The sequence below is a fragment of the Mizuhopecten yessoensis genome, unplaced genomic scaffold, assembly GCF_002113885.1.
Source record: "Mizuhopecten yessoensis strain PY_sf001 unplaced genomic scaffold, ASM211388v2 scaffold5751, whole genome shotgun sequence".
Lineage (NCBI taxonomy): Eukaryota > Metazoa > Mollusca > Bivalvia > Pectinida > Pectinidae > Mizuhopecten > Mizuhopecten yessoensis.
In genome coordinates this window covers 89430-102437 of record NW_018406205.1, presented here as the reverse complement: position 1 = coordinate 102437, position 13008 = coordinate 89430, and the positions used below count along the sequence as shown (strand labels likewise).

The 13008-nt window shown below is 40.1% G+C and overlaps 1 pseudogene; it reads left to right on the top strand.

Moving 5' to 3' along the window:
• The window catches only part of LOC110451046, a 19497-nt pseudogene extending 6495 nt beyond the window's left edge, over positions 1-13002 (top strand).
• Positions 13003-13008: the final 6 nt, after the last annotated feature.

The window sequence follows — 13008 nt, the reverse complement described above, 5'->3', positions numbered from 1 at the left end:
AATACAAGGGAAAATGAAAATAAGTCGCTATAACAGTCATCAGAGTAAAAGAAAAATCAAAGAAGAGATGACCAGACAAAATCAAATGGGGAGTCTTGAGTGCTGAGACTCCCGATTTGATGTTTTCTGGACATCTTTCCTTTGAAGAGTGATTAATATAAGTTGAAATAACTTGTTTCAAATTGTTGTCAAAAATTATAAAGTTTATGTAACATATTTTTATATAAATATCAGTCATTGAATCAATTAAACTGATGTGCTTCTCGGATTATATGTATGTAGTTTCAATTTATATCATAAAAATATTTCTTGACTTCCAAATCAACTTTCCTAAATATTGGGATGGTGAGAGCCACATATATCTAGCTTGACAAGTTGCCTTAGTTGTGTTATACTTCAATGTTACAGGTGTGTGTGACCCTGTGACCTCTGACCCTGATGTCCTGGTGGAACCACTGGCTGACCCCTTGGCTAACCCACAACCTCTGTTCCTGGCTGACTTGACCTCTGACCCCACTCCACTCACAGACAACTTCCGTTCCTACATGGACCATCTTTCTCATTTATCACATGACCATGATAATTGGGACTGGGATCAAGGTCAAGGCCCATCACAAGGTCATCAAGGTCAACAGGCATTCCCACAAGTCTCGTCCTCAGAGGAAGCTCGTTGTAGTAAAAAAGACAAACCTAAGGCAGTGAAAAATTCTCACAAACAGACTGAGCGTCATGATGAAAGTGACAATGGTCGGTCAATGGGTGACCGGTCAGACATCATGGACTCTTTGAACCCTTACTCTCTGTTCAATCTACCCGCGCCAGGGCCTGAACCGGTGTGGGAACGACTGTCCTATCGGGGTCGGCGGGACCCTGGGGACACCTCTGGTATGATGAGTGCCTTCTTCCCCCCTAATCCCTCCCGCAGAAGTCAGAACTGTAACCACCGGCCCCACCCCGCTCTCCCTATCCCTCCAACCTCTGGGGCAACCCAGCCCTGTGACACATTCCCTAGTCTTCCCGCCCCAGGAGCCCAGGTGGAGGGCTGGTGCTGTCGTCATGGTGACACAGTTTCCATGCTCAACCAGTCCTGTACTCACCCTGAGTGTGGTTACCTTGGTGATATACAGCCTACGGATCTCACCCAATCAGGGAGGCAGCAGGTCAGTCGCTCTGACAGGTCATCTTGGCATGAGCCGGTCATAATGTCAAGGTCAAGTGAACAAAGGCCAAAGCCTCAACAAGTTTCCAAGACATTGTCAGCAATCTCCAGTGACACGAATGATGAAGTGGAATGTCACATGACCAGGTCTGACGTGGGTCGCCCAGATGAGCAGGACATGTCAAGGGACACAACTCCAGTACCCGGAGAGGTCACTCCAACAGGAGCCAATCGACGGGAGTTTATGGCCCATATGGAGACAGAGCACACAGAGGTCAAAAGTCAAAGTTCAGGGGTTACAGAAAAATTGGATGATAGCATTGATCTGACTGTGCAGGATGGTCCCACCCCTCGGGCAGACAGTGTCACCCCCACAGGCCTTGTTGTGGAAGACGTAGAGCTGTCGTCGGGGTCAGAGGACAGTGACGTGGAGGTGGTCAGGGTAGAGACAAGGTCAGTTAGACATGTCTGCCTTTTGCCTTTCAATCAGTCACTCGCTAACATATTTCTGTCAAACCGACAAGTTAATCACGGAGCCTTAATCTAACTTCTTAGTATTAACAATATTTCTACCATACCTTATATTTATAGGTCACGCTCAGTCACTGAGTCTTCAGACTAAGTAAGATATTTCTGTCATAACTTATATCTATAGGTCACGCTTCGTCACTGAGTCTTCAGACTAAGTAAGATATTTCTACCATACCTTATATTTATAGGTCACGCTCAGTCACTGGGTCTTCAGACTAAGTAAGATATTTCTACCAGACATTATATCTATAGGTCACGCTCAGTCACTGAGGCTTCAGACTAAGTAAGATATTTCTGTCATAACTTATATCTATAGGTCACGCTTCGTCACTGAGTCTTCAGACTAAGTAAGATATTTCTACCATACCTTATATTTATAGGTCACGCTCAGTCACTGAGTGTTCAGACTAAGTAAGATATTTCTGTCATAACTTATATCTATAGGTCACGCTTAGTCCCTGAGTCTTCAGACTAAGTAAGATATTTCTACAATACCTTAAATTTATATGTCACGCTCAGTCACTAAGTCTTCAGACTAAGTAAGATATTTCTACCATACCTTATATTTATAGGTCACGCTCAGTCACTGGGTCTTCAGACTAAGTAAGATATTTCTACCAGACATTATATCTATAGGTCACGCTCAGTCACTGAGTCCTCAGACTAAGTAAGATATTTCTACCATACCTTATATTTATAGGTCACGCTCAGTCACTGAGTCTTCAGACTAAGGAAGATATTTCTACCAGACCTTATATCTATAGGTCATGGTCAGTCACTGAGTCTTCAGACTAAGTAAGATATTTCTGTCATAACTTATATCTATAGGTCACGCTTAGTCACTGAGTCTTCAGACTAAGTAAGATATTTCTACCATACCTTAAATTTATATGTCACGCTCAGTCACTAAGTCTTCAGACTAAGTAAGATATTTCTACCATACCTTATATCTATAGGTCATGCTCAGTCACTGAGTCTTCAGACTAAGTAAGATATTTCTACCATACCTTATATCTATAGGTCACGCTCAGTCACTGAGTCTTCAGACTAAGTAAGATATTTCTACCAGACCTTATATTTATAGGTCCTGCTCAGTCACTGAGTCTTCAGACTAAGTAAGATATTTCTGTCATACCTTATATCTATAGGTCACGCTCAGTCACTGAGACTTCAGACTAAGTAAGATATTTCTACCATACCTTATATTTATATGTCACGCTCAGTCACTAAGTCTTCAGGCTAAGTAAGATATTTCTACCATACCTTATATCTATAGGTCATGCTCAGTCACCGAGTCTTCAGGCTAAGTAAGATATTTCTGTCATACCTTATATCTATAGGTCACGCTCAGTCACTGAGTCTTCAGACTAAGTAAGATATTTCTGTCATAGCTTATATCTATAAGTCACGCTCAGTCACTGAGTCTTCAGACTAAGTAAGATATTTCTGTTATAGCTTATATTTATAGGTCAGCTCAGTCACCGAGTCTTCAGACTAAGTAAGATATTTCTACCATACCATATATCTATAGGTCATGCTCAGTCACTGAGTCTTCAGACTAAGTAAGATATTTCTGTCATAGCTACCAGTATTATATTCAAAATTCAGGGGATCCAGACTTTAACATAACACATTGATTTTATGGTCATAACAGGCAGATTTCTCTGTGTAACTTTATTGACGCCAGTCTGTTAACACAACTAGGAAGTTCCCTCCATCTTGATTTGTCACAGAGGTTCCAATGAAGCTTACTTTAAAATCATGTCAATAAGAATTATGAATCAATTTTTGTGTAACATTGGTGACATTTGTCTGAGAATTGTCCCAGTGTCTTATGCTAGTGTACATTGTTAACAGGAGGGGCCGAAGCCGGGGAGACTCTGGTCGAGCTGCCACAGTGGTAGTGGATCTAACAGAGTCGGACGATGGTAAGATAGACATTGTCTCGTGTATGAATTCAATTCTTTTACAATTTTGCTTTAAATATCAACTTTTTCAGTTAATGGTTCTTATTTGCAAAAAAAAAAAACTTGGTAAAAAAAAAAATGCAACTCATTCACCCCTGAAACTTCATAATGAACTATTCCAACCTTTGAATTGGAGGAGTTCAAATGTGTCTTTAGGGATGAATGAGTTCATTTTTGAAACTTAAAAATCACAATGCACAAAAGATATCAATAAAAGTAATAGAAACTTTCTTTCTTAAATCTTTCCCTCTTCATTTATAAATCCTAAATGAAAATGTTCGATCAATGGTTTTGACATGCCGGCTGACTGTTGCTTTGTTTTCTCAGAGAGGGGAAACAGCCAATCACAGACATCAAGTCAAACCAACTCCGCCTTCCCACCCTGTCTCCATGACAACAGTCGAGTGTCATCGGGTCACCCTGGCAGTACCGAGGTGCGCCCCACAAGTGACGTGGGTCCTGACATATTCCAACACATTCCACACTTCCGCGGACAGCCTCCACCTGCCCACATCCACAACTTCGGCAATGGTATCCGCATCGCCCACAACTGTCACTCCAACGACAGCCACACACCCTGTACCAACCACTCCTGTCAGCAGGTACCGACACTCTTAACCCCCTGAAGACACATTTGAAATCTTCCAATTCGATGGTTGGAATAGTTCATTATAAAATTTCAGGGGTGAATGAGTTAATTTTGGTTGCTTTGTCAAGCAGATATTTTAAATCACTTTTTGTGCAACCTTTGTTTTATGATAAATCGGTCATCTCACTATAAACTTCTTCAAAGTATGTACCTTTACAAGTGTTTTACATATATGTGGCCCAATCAGATAACTTGGCCCTTTTCTGTTGCATGCTTGTAAAACTTTGTGGTAATTGTATGAATACTGCTCAATTTCAGCAAAAGATTTCGAAGTAATGAAGCTTAATGTATATCTGAAAAAATTGAAGAATAAATCTAAAATATCTTACTTAAATCAAAATGATGAATTAAAATAAACACAATAAATAGACCTGATTGTCTTTTGGTTGTTCAAAAACATTGAAAGTCAAAAGCATGATATGTATCAAAATGCATGTGGAGCATGTTTGAGGAATTTCAACATTATTTTAATGTAGTTAGGTTGAAATGCTGCAAATCCTGCAACCAGCCTAGAACAGTGGTAAGCTGTCATCTTTGTGTTATGTGATCAAAAAATAGTCCTGTCACGTCTCCTACCTCTCTCCGGGGTTACTTCACAGGACTGGTGAGCATGGTTTGATTGATATGTGGATTAGTGAAATTGATATTTTGGACTGACGAATACTCAGCTCACTGTGTTTGTTAACAGAGACGACACCACCACATGGCCAGCTGTCCAGATCGGTCAGCCTGTGGTTTCCATGACCACAGCCACTGCAGCCACAGCACTGCTGGACGTCAGGCATTCAGCAGACACCCCCATTACTATTCCCATGGTAACCGTTTATATTGTACCACACCTGGTGGTTTTATTCATGAATACATAGTCTAGGATATCATGGCTTCCCGCTGATTACCATAAATATTTCATTAATATGGCAGAATACTGATATTTTCTATTTATTACACTTTTTAAAACGAAAAACAACAAAATAATTGCTTTTTCAAAAAGTGGAGGTATTCGTTGCACATTTTACACCGGGTTTTTATGACATCACGCTTCACAACAAGGCTATGTGCCATTTTGAGTTTGCTACTTGATGCAATTCGACCATTTTCTACTATTTTCTGGGTTTGCTTACAGAACATGTACAGTGGTACCTCTTTATTTGGACGATTAAGATTCTCATAAAAATCAGTGTTAAAGTTTCCTGATTAAATTATAAAAGGATTTGCTAATTTGATCGAAGTTCTCTTAATTAATCGTCAAGAAGTTATCGAATAGAATCAGATTCCATCTTATATGAAAAATTAATTCAAGTTCAGCCGTAGATAAAACTGTTTTGTATTGTGTTATGATGCCCAAGAATTCCTGTAGAACTGCATATAATTATATATTGGCCTGTCTAACAGAGCACTCTTGTTGTTTACAGGCAATTGTTCCCATAATGGAGGCAGCAGCCANAACCCCATACACCCCATACACCCCACCCCCCGCGCGCCCACATCCACCACCATCACTATCACACTGCCCCCTTCACCATGTCCCCCGCCGTCCTTCCCATGTTGTTACCACAACAACCATTTACCCCGCAGACCTTCAATGACCTCACTGCTCACCACATAGAGGGACCCCCGTTGTTCCAGGCTAGTAACCATGGCAACCCTGCATGCATCCAGGGCACAGCTCACCCTGGTAATCCAGCCTGTATGCAGAACTCGCCCAATCCCCTGATGGCGTGGCCAGGACTGCGACCCCAGAACGCGACACAGGATCATGGAGCAACATCAGCGGCTGGTCCGGACATCAGGACTCCGTGGTAGGTTGCAGTGAAGTGGCCTCACGATTAATAACTAATCATTTGAGCGACGTGTTGGTAACAGCTCATTCTTCTTAATCATTAAAATGATCATTTCGTGAAGTAGCATTGTTTTAGTAGTGTCATTAGGTAAAGAGCATCATATACGGAGAATACCACTGCACCACTTTTTAGGTTCTGCTGTATACCAGAGAGCCTCAAGCTCACATTCTCCAGAATTGAAATTGATGGGTTCAATCATCATTATACTCATCTACCAAACTTTTGACATTTTTTCTTTCTTTATATAATTGAAAATAACTAATATCACACTTTAAAATGTGCAGTAACATGTGTATAATTACTAAGAATGATAAAATATTGCTTAAAAAGATAGGTGTGTACATGTGTAACATTGATCTGTTGCAGCTCACAGAACCAGATGCCGCCAGGATCGATGCCACAGCCGATGAATGGAGCATGCCCATTCCCACCTGGTATTGGGGGTCAGAGCCACCTCCACCTCTCCACCATGAATGGACCACCCCACTTCCCTCAGCATCACCACCTGCATCACCATCTACATCACTATCACCATGGTAACCCAGCCGCCCCTCGGTTACAACACTTCTCCATACCAACACTCCATCCCGAACTCATGGTAGGTTTATATTCTGTTGTCTAGGTCAAAGAGTACATGTAGTGTAGTAGTTTCGCAATTTTCAGTTTACAGTTTTTAAGTGCATTTCCAATAAAAAAAAAAAACACCCAAAAAACCCAGAATATAGTGCCTATATGATATATGTAAAAATCTTGCTCAGTCAAATATCTGTAAAAAGTTTGGAACATGTGAATTGAGTTTAGATAACTGATGGATTTTCGTTATTTGGTTTAAGTGCATGGCAAAATTTTGAGAGAAAAAAAGTGAGCTAAATAACTTCAAATTAAAATAGTTTCACCTATAAAAATCTGTTTCATAAATGTTTGCATAATTTCTAACAAGATTGTGGTTTTAAGAAATCGTGCATTACAAAGCAAATTAGGTTTTCTCTTTTCCTTTCCTGTGTTCACTTTCAGATTAAAAATATTTAAAAAATAAAATGTCATACAGAAGTAAAAACCTCAATTATGATAATCGGTTGATGGTTTTCTCAGGTGATGGAGGAAAATTGTGTAATCATCGGAAAACACACTGGGGGATGTTATCCTATAGAACATCAATGTAAAATGTTACTCGTGTAAGAACACCTGGATTTACAACCTTTTTATTTTCAGTCACAAGGCCCAAGTATACATCAGTTCTCTTTCCCCGGGCCGATACCTGGTTTCCATAGAAACATGCAAATGAGACTCGGCAGAATGATGTTGCATCACAGGCCAATGTATGAGGTATGATATTCACAGCAAGGTCAAAAATCACAGCAAGGTTTAAGTTCACAGAATAGGTCAAAGTCACTGAATAAATCAAAGTTCACATCAAGGTCAAAGTTAACAGTATTAATCAAAGATCACAGCAAGATTTACGGTAAGTTCACAGAATAGGTAAAAGTTTACAACGAGATCAAAATTAACAGTATAGGTCAAACTTCACAGTGTGGTCAAAATTAACAGTATAAATCAAAGATCACTGCATCGATGAAAGATCACAGCATAAGTTCATATCATGGTCAAGTTTTACAGCATGGTAAAAGATCAGAACAAGATTGAAGTTTACAGAATAGATTTAAGTTCACAGTAAGGTCAAAGATCATAACAAGGTTGAAGTTTACAGAATAGATCAAAGTTCACAGCAAGGTCAAGATCACAACAAAGTTTAAGTTTACAGAATAGGTCAAAGTTCACAGCAAGGTCAAAAATCACGACAAGGTTGAAGTTTACAGAATCGATCAAAGTTCACAGCAAGGTCAAAGTTTATAGTTTAGTCAACACAGAGCAAGGACAAAATATACAGAAACATGTAAAAATTAAATGATGTTTTGACGTCCACAGTGATGAAATAGTTTGATTGGTAAGTTAGAAACACCAATGTCCACGAGGCACAGGCAGTTAATGTAACAGCTACAGTTATACCAGGTCTAAAATGTCCACCAGGCACAGGCAGTTAATGTAACGGCTACAGTTATACCAGGTCTAAAATGTCCACCAGGCACAGGCAGTTAATGTAACGGCTACAGTTATACCAGGTCTAAAATGTCCACCAGGCACAGGCAGTTAATGTAACGGCTACAGTTATACCAGGTCTAAAATGTCCACCAGGCACAGGCAGTTAATGTAACGGCTACAGTTATACCAGGTCTAAAATGTCCACCAGGCACAGGCAGTTAATGTAACGGCTACAGTTATACCAGGTCTAAAATGTCCACCAGGCACAGGCAGTTAATGTAACGGCTACAGTTATACCAGGTCTAAAATGTCCACCAGGCACAGGCAGTTAATGTAACGGCTACAGTTATACCAGGTCTAAAATGTCCACCAGGCACAGGCAGTTAATGTAACGGCTACAGTTATACCAGGTCTAAAATGTCCACCAGGCACAGGCAGTTAATGTAACGGCTACAGTTATACCAGGTCTAAAATGTCCACCAGGCACAGGCAGTTAATGTAACGGCTACAGTTATACCAGGTCTAAAATGTCCACCAGGCACAGGCAGTTAATGTAACGGCTACAGTTATACCAGGTCTAAAATGTCCACCAGGCACAGGCAGTTAATGTAACGGCTACAGTTATACCAGGTCTAAAATGTCCACCAGGCACAGGCAGTTAATGTAACGGCTACAGTTATACCAGGTCTAAAATGTCCACCAGGCACAGGCAGTTAATGTAACGGCTACAGTTATACCAGGTCTAAAATGTCCACCAGGCACAGGCAGTTAATGTAACGGCTACAGTTATACCAGGTCTAAAATGTCCACCAGGCACAGGCAGTTAATGTAACGGCTACAGTTATACCAGGTCTAAAATGTCCACCAGGCACAGGCAGTTAATGTAACGGCTACAGTTATACCAGGTCTAAAATGTCCACCAGGCACAGGCAGTTAATGTAACGGCTACAGTTATACCAGGTCTAAAATGTCCACCAGGCACAGGCAGTTAATGTAACGGCTACAGTTATACCAGGTCTAAAATGTCCACCAGGCACAGGCAGTTAATGTAACGGCTACAGTTATACCAGGTCTAAAATGTCCACCAGGCACAGGCAGTTAATGTAACGGCTACAGTTATACCAGGTCTAAAATGAAAATTACACAATTTCAACATTTGTAGGAAAATGTTGATAAATGTTTCCAATTGTTCTTTCAGGAATTTCTAAGTCTTGAAGAAAGACTAGGAAACATTAATCGTGGAGCAACGAAGGAAGTCATTGAGCAGAATACTTTGCCTCATAAATACCACAGGGTAAGTTTAGAAATATTTACTCTAAAAATACCACAGGGTAAGTTTAGAAACATTTACTCTCAAATACCACAGGGTAAGATTAGAAACATTTCCGACAAGTAACTGACATCCTGACAGTGTTCATTAGAGCTATCCCCATAAAACAAGACTGTGGTGGATGTTTGTTGTTGTGTGAGAACCCATAAAACAAGACTGGTGGATGTTGTCGTGTGAGAACCCATAAAACATGACTGTGGTGGATGTTGTCATGTGAGAACCCATAAAACATGACTGTGGTGGATGTTGTTGTGTGAACCCATAAAACAAGACTGGTGGATGTTGTTGTGTGAGAACCCATAAAACATGACTGGTGGATGTTGTTGTGTGAGAACCCATAAAACAAGACTGTGGTGGATGTTGATGTGTGAGAACCCATAAAATAAGACTGGTGGATGTTGTTGTGTGAGAACCCATAAAATAAGACTGTGGTAGATGTTGTTGTGTGTGAGAACCCATAAAACAAGACTGTGGTGGATGTTGATGTGTGAGAACCCATAAAACAATGACTGTGGTGGATGTTGTCGTGTGAGAACCAATAAAATAAGACTGTGGTGGATGTTGTCATGTGAGAACCCATAAAACATGACTGTGGTGGATGTTGTTGTGTGAGAACCCATAAAACACGACTGTGGTGGATGTTGTGGTGTGAGAACCCATAAAACAAGACTGGTGGATGTTGATGTGTGAAAACCCATAAAACAAGACTGTGGTGGATGTTGTCGTGTGAGAACCAATAAAATAAGACTGTGGTGGATGTTGTCATGTGAGAACCCATAAAACAAGACTGTGGTGGATGTTGTGTGAGAACCCATAAAACAAGACTGGTGGATGTTGTCGTGTGAGAACCCATAAAACACGACTGTGGTAGATGTTGTTGTGTGTGAGAACCCATAAAACAAGACTGTGGTGGATGTTGTTGTGTGAGGAAGGCTTTGGGTTCTGTCCCCTGGCCGAGACATACCAGAGTCTTTAAAAATGGTAGTTTCTACTCCTGCTTATAATTAACGCTCAGCAATTTAGGAGTGAGACGACTGGGTCGCCCGTTGTCAGTATAATGTGACCGGATGGGGTGTCCTGTTGGGTGTCTTTGGCAGTATGTTTCAGTGAGGTAGCATTATTAAGTTGGCATTAGTTCCGTGCTATCACAAGGAGACAAACACAAACATATCGCAGCCTCCCAAAACACACACACATTCACTACATGCATGCATCTTCCACACATGGGAGGCCGTCCTTAAATAACCATAGCTGTTGATCATGATAGGACATTAAACAATACGTATACTAAACCATTCTAAATTAAAGTTAAGAGAAAGTATCACTATTTTCTCTTGTTATAAATGGGACTTTGAAAAAAATTGGTAAATTTTGGCTGTTGAAAAAACATCTCCTTTCTTATGCCGACTAGCCATGTAATATTTAATAAACCATCTACATGACAGGGGTACCGCCTACATTTATCTTATCGTGGTATATCTGGTAATAACATTTATCTTACCGTGGTATATCTGGTAATTACAGATCAAGAGAGATGCAGATAGCGACGATGAACAGCCAGAGAAATGTACAATCTGTCTTAGTGAATTTGAGGAGATTGAGGATGTCAGGTAAGGGTGAAATGGATTTGTGTAAAGGATATTAGGTAAGGGTGAAATGGATTTGTGTAAAGGAGATATTAGGTAAGGGTGAAATGGATTTGTGTAAAGGAGATATTAGGTAAGGGTGAAATTGATTTGTGTAAAGGAGATATTAGGTAAGGGTGAAATGGTATGGGGTAGAGGATATTAGGTAAGAATGAAAACGATTTGTGTAAAGGATATTAGGTAAGGGTGAAATGGATTTGTGTAAAGGATATTAGGTAAAGGGTGAAATGGATTTGTGTAAAGGATGTCAGGTAAGGGTGGAATGGATTTGTGTTAAGGATGTCAGGTAAGGGTGAAATGGATTTGTGTAAAGGAGATATCAGGTAAGGGTGAAATGGATTGTGTAAAGGATATTAGGTAAAGGGTGATATGGATTTGTGTAAAGGGGGTATTAGGTAAGGGTGAAATGGATTTTGTAAAGCAGATATTAGGTAAGGGTAAAGTGGATTTGTGTAAAGGATGTCCGGCAAGGGTGGAATGGATTTTGTAAAGGAGATATTAGGTAAGGATGAAATGATTTGTGTAAAGGAGATATTAGGTTAGGGTGAAATGGATTTGTGTAAAGGAGATATTAGGTAAGGGTGAAATGGATTTGTGTAAAGGATGTCAGGTAAGGGTGGAATGGATTTGTGTTAAGGATGTCAGGTAAGGGTGAAATGGATTTGTGCAAAGGAGATTATAGAAAGGGTGAAAAGGATTTGTGTAAAGGATATTAGGTAAAGGGTGAAATGGATTTTTGTAAAGGAGATATTAGGTAAGGGGGAAAGGGATTGTGTAAAGGATATTAGGTAAGGGAGAATTGGATTTGTGTCAGGGATATTAGTTAAGGGTGAAATGGATTTGTGTAAAGGATATTAGGTAAGGGTGAATTGGATTTGTGTCAGGGATATTAGTTAAGGGTGAAATGGATTTGTGTAAAGGATATTAGGTAAGGGTCAAAGTTCAAAGAGAAAGCCTATGTCAAATACCATTATATTTACATAGAGAGATAATGTGAGTTATGTGTAAAGTATTGTAAGCGTACAAGTAGTGTTCTAATATCAGTGCTTTCCATGCTTCAAATTTCCCACTAAATTATGATTAATTGACGTTCATGTATACAGTTTTCTATTGCGTATATTTTGGGTGCGCTTATTCTTCAATGTGCTAATCTGTTGAAATGCAGTAATACCCTAAAATTTGATTCGGTTTAAATAAGTCCTTTTGGTATAATAATAAAAATAGTGATAAACATCATTTGATATAGCGCCCTATCTGGTTAGAATAAGCCACTCTAAAGAGCTTTACAGTACATAGAAATACAGTTTATTCAATCAATACAATTTTTGAGGAATTCACAGGAGCTGCCTTATCAGGCGCTAACTACTAGTCCTATGCCACCTGGCTAATATCTCCCTATGTGTGTATGCCTGCGCTGGAGATGTATTGTGTTATAGAGGAAAGCTGTATTTCATTGTGACATCCTTTCATTGTAGGCGCCTGCCATGTATGCACTTGTTTCACATTGAATGTGTGGATCAGTGGCTTACCTCCAACAAAAAGTGTCCAATTTGTCGGGTCGACATCGAGGCTGGGTCAAAAGGTCAAATCTCCTCACAGAACTGATAGGACCGGTGTTCACATGCTCATCATTCTCTGCTTTGATTGGAAATATTTGTTTTGGAACAGTTATTGCATCGCCTTATATTACAGATGTGTGGTAACGGCTTTGTGGGAAACGCTACGAGACATAGAGGTTGTAGGCTTCAACTGTACGGACGTAGAGGTTGTAGGCTTCAACTGTACGGACGTAGAGGTTGTAGGCTTCAACTGTACGGACGTAGAGGTTGTAGGCTTCAACTGTAC